We start from the raw sequence: 4,338 nt of genomic DNA, 5'->3' as shown, positions 1-4,338 counted from the left end.
GACAATGCATCTACCTTGCTAGACAGGTCCATAGAATGACTTATTTCACAAATGGCCCCTTTTCTTTGAAAATTCGGGGGTGCTTGACGAGAACATGAAGCATGGTGGAGGGAGTTTTCATTAAGATTTTCAAATAGTTGCCATGCTTCATGCTCATTTCGAAGCATGAAAGTCCCCCCGCATGCAGCATCGATCATCTGACGGTTTCGTTCCGTCAAACCGTCATAGAAACATTGCACTAGCTGCCACTTAGGTATTTGATGATGAGGGCATTTACGGATTAGGTCCCGAAATCTCTCCCAAGTTTCATGAAATTCTTCTCCCTCGGTTTGGGAGAAGCTTGTAATGGCACGTCTAAACTGGTTCGTTCTTCCTATAGGAAAGTATTTTTTAAGGAATTCTTGTTGCATTTGATCCCAAGAACGAATTGAGTTAGCTTCTAAAGAATTCAGCCATTGTTTGGCTCTATCTTTAAGGGAGAAGGGGAATAACCTAAGTTTCAGGGCATCATCAGTGAAGTTCTGAATCTTGACAGTGGTGCAAATCTCAAGAAATTCATCTAAATGTTTGTATGGGTCTTCGTTGGTGAGCCCATAAAAAGATGGGAGCATTTGGATCACACTAGACTTTATTTCATATTGTACAGCTGCTACCTCAGGTAATCGAATGCAAGATGGGGAAGTGTAAATAGTGGGAGTAAAGTACTCCCTCAGGAGTTTGGGTTGTTCTTCAGCCATCTTAAGAGGTGGGGATGATCCTAATGTTTTGATCTTAGCTCGAATGTTCCTAAGGGTTCGTTCTATTTCAGGGTCAAAAGGTAATAGGTTTCGTACTCTAGAACGACTACCTTGCATACACTAGTACTCGATCAATCAAGCATGCAATAAAAGAGAAAAGCATATCAATTCTAGTCTTTGTCCTAAAATCACTAGACAGCTCCTAACTGATTTGAAGAGGGCACCTAAGCCTCCAATCCGGTCTAATGAACCGAGTTGACCAGGTAAGCTCCCAGGTAAGTGGAGGGGTCACGATGCGTTCGCAAAGGTCCCACTTAAAACCCACTTGCCTCGAACAGATGAACTGTCTCCCTTATAAGGACAAAGCTTGCCTAGACATCAACTAAGCCACAGAGCGAAATTGGTGCAACTTTCGGTGATCTTCGTCCTATTGAGCTCGAATGTCCCTAGGGGCCAATGTCTAATTGATTTTAATTAAAGTGACACTATGTGAGATTGAGTTCACCTAAATTGGGCAAGAGTCCGGTGATGAAATCTGGCTCTTATCTTGTTGGGGTGATTGCCCTTACTAAGTGCAAATTAATTGGTGTATGTGTATCAGGCATGCATTCACACTTTTGCTGAAATTAAAATCAAACAATCACCACAAAATTTCAAGCTAATACTTAATTTAAATAAGAAAGGTTTAGAGGTTACCAAAGGAAATTTCCCCAGCAATTTATTTTTTTTTTTTAGGCAAACCTCTACAGCATTCCTTTTCCAGCAGTTCTCTTTTTGATCATCCCAGATTTTTCCTTCGATTCCTGATCAAATAAGATCAAAAGAAAATTTAAAAAAAATTAGTAGAAGAGAAAAAAAAGAGATAAGAAAAGTAACAATAATAGAAAATAATTTTTTTTATTTATATATATTTTTTTGAAAGTTTTTTTTTAATTAATTAATTTTTTTTTTAATGATAGGAAAAATAACTATGCTACCAATCCCCGGCAACGGCGCCAAAAATTGATCGGTTCTTTCAATTTCAAAAATAAACCACGCAATAGCACGTATCCTGTAGGATAGTGATTACGAGTGTCGGTCCACAGGGATTGTAGAATAAGTTATTTTTCTTTTAAAAATAAATCAAGAAGAAGAATTTGCTAACTTAATTTAACTAAATTAAACTATGAGTGCGAATTAGAATTTATCAGAATAAATGGATCTAGGGTTTGGAGTCCACCACATAGCATTGCATCAGGGTTTGTGTTCTTTATTTTTTTTATCTTTTGGAGGGGCATGCAATATTGGCTACAAGCCTTTTAAAATAAAAGCATAAATAGTGTTAGGAAGATCCATCTTCGGTGTAGCATGAAGTGTCTACCTAATTATGCTAACCTAGGGTGCAGTACACCTCATCTTCCTAGGCATGGATCATCTTAGACTACTTTAGCAAACATGAATAATAAATAGCATGCTCAAAGTTTAAACATAATAAAAGAATTCTTCATTGATAATAAGAATTTAAACAAGCTCCAAAATAATAAAGAAAATAAGAACTACAATGCCCTGTAACATTGCTAGGGCTTCATCCAGCCCTAGACTAGACGTTTAGCCGAGCATGGCTTCCGGACGACCTCCCATCTTCAAATGAAATTGATCAACTCCCATTATTCCCAAAATATCCAAAACTATTCTCTTTACCCCCCCCCCCCTCTTTCTCTTTTTTTTATTTCTTTTTCTCTTCTTCTCTCTCGGCTGGATTCTTCTTTTCACCGAAACAGGGGGTCTCCCCTGCTTTCGTCTCCACCGAGCTCTGCCCTGGTTTCTTCCCTCTCCCCCTTTTATAGATCAATCGTTGAAGCATCGAGAGGGGGAGGATGCGTGATTGCTGGGGATCCGATTGCTTGGGGGCTGGGATTTGGAAACGGAAGGAGGGCGTCAATCCGTGGGATCACCAGCTGCATTTGAAACGGGCGGAAGAAATGGGAGCTTGATCGACGGGAGGAAATCACGGAAGAGCTGCTGGGTCCTTGGATCACAGTGCTTGCAGACGCGGAGGCTTGAAGCGTGGGATGCATCACCGGCGGAAGAAATGGTGCTGGAGGACCACTGCAGACGGACGCTGGGAACTTGGACTGGTGCTAAAACTTGGAAGCAGGATCGCTGGGATCACGGGGACGTTGAAAGGAGCTGGAGATCCGGAAGAGTGGAGAACATGGATCCGTGGTTGCAGAGGCAAGAAGGAAGATGGCTGCGTTGCCTTGATCACGGATGGCTTGGATCAAGCTTGTAGTCCGGGTGTGGGAGTTTCCGGAAGAGGGTGCTGCAATTAGGCGCGATGGAAGGAGCTGGATTACTGATCGTGTCACGGACGGAAGAAGAGGTGGAGGATCTGCACCGCGTGGGACTCGTGGCTGGAACGGGAGGGAGGACGCGAATCTCGGCCGTGATGCACTGCGGGGAAGAAGATGAACAGTGGCTTATGTTTTGTTTATATTATTTTTTTTTTGTAACACTGTTCATATGAACAGTGAATCCCCCGAAATTATTTTTATTTATTTTATTATATTCATTATTTTCTTTTTTTGTGTTTTTAAATTTATAAATTTTATATGAAGGCAGGTAAGGAATTGGTTGGGAATTGACTTTGGGTTTGAGGTGGGTCATGATCGTTGATTTGCTTGAACTTACTCTCGAGCCCAATGTCATTTAAATTTAATTTTTGCTAAACTACTTCAGACCGGACTCAATAAGGCTAAAAGCAGAACCGTGACTTAATAAAAAGGGTCAATCAAACATTTTTCCTCATACAAGAATAATTATCCAATCAGGATCAAAACCTATTTAATCATAGCCTTAGCTTGATTACAACTCCATCAGGTTACTAAACCGGGTCAACACAATCTCCTCCTTATATGTTTTCATGAAAGATTACAACCAGAAGAGGAACAAATTTAGAGTCTGTTTTGAGAAAAGAATTATTTACTTCTTATCATAATTTAAATTTATTTCAATGATTATTCAATTTCATGGTAAAGTATATATTTATCAGTTTAAGAACATTGATAAGTGCTATGAAAAGATAACTAAATTATAAATTATTCAGCACTTATCAGATAACCTACAAATATACACTTGTCCGATCTAGCACTTAGCTTATGTCCAAAATTTCTTTTGACATAAGCATGACAACCCCATATCTTAAGATTCTTAAGATTAGGTTTCTTTTCTTTCTATATCTTATATGGAGTGCTAGATACAGACTTAGATGGTACTCTGTTTAATACTAATGCAGCAGTTTCTAGGGCATGACCCCAGAAGAAAATTGGAAGATTTGTGAAGCACATCATAGACCGTACCATATCTAATAAGGTATGATTCCTCCTTTCAGCTATACTATTTAATTGTGGCGTATATGGAGGTGTCCATTCAGAGAGTATACCCTTTAATTTAAGATAGTCTAAAAATTCACTAGAAAGATATTCTACTCCTTGATCAGATCGAAGGATTTTAATACACTTCCCAGTTTATTTTTCGACCATATTTTGATACTCTTTAGATTTATCAAAGGATTCGGATTTATGTTTCATTAGATACACAAAACCGAACCTTGATAAGTCAT

At 39.1% G+C, this 4,338-nt stretch overlaps 1 non-coding gene across 1 annotated transcript; it reads left to right on the top strand.

Annotated features, from left to right (window-relative positions):
• Nucleotides 1-255: 255 nt before the first annotated feature.
• LOC120107677 lies at nt 256-361 on the top strand. Its single transcript, XR_005509360.1, has one exon. It is a non-coding gene; the product is annotated as a small nucleolar RNA R71 (small nucleolar RNA).
• Nucleotides 362-4,338: the final 3,977 nt, after the last annotated feature.

This window comes from Phoenix dactylifera, unplaced genomic scaffold (genome assembly GCF_009389715.1).
Source record: "Phoenix dactylifera cultivar Barhee BC4 unplaced genomic scaffold, palm_55x_up_171113_PBpolish2nd_filt_p 000954F, whole genome shotgun sequence".
Lineage (NCBI taxonomy): Eukaryota > Viridiplantae > Streptophyta > Magnoliopsida > Arecales > Arecaceae > Phoenix > Phoenix dactylifera.
Note: the sequence above shows the minus strand (reverse complement) of the source record. Positions and strands in the feature narration are given on the sequence as shown.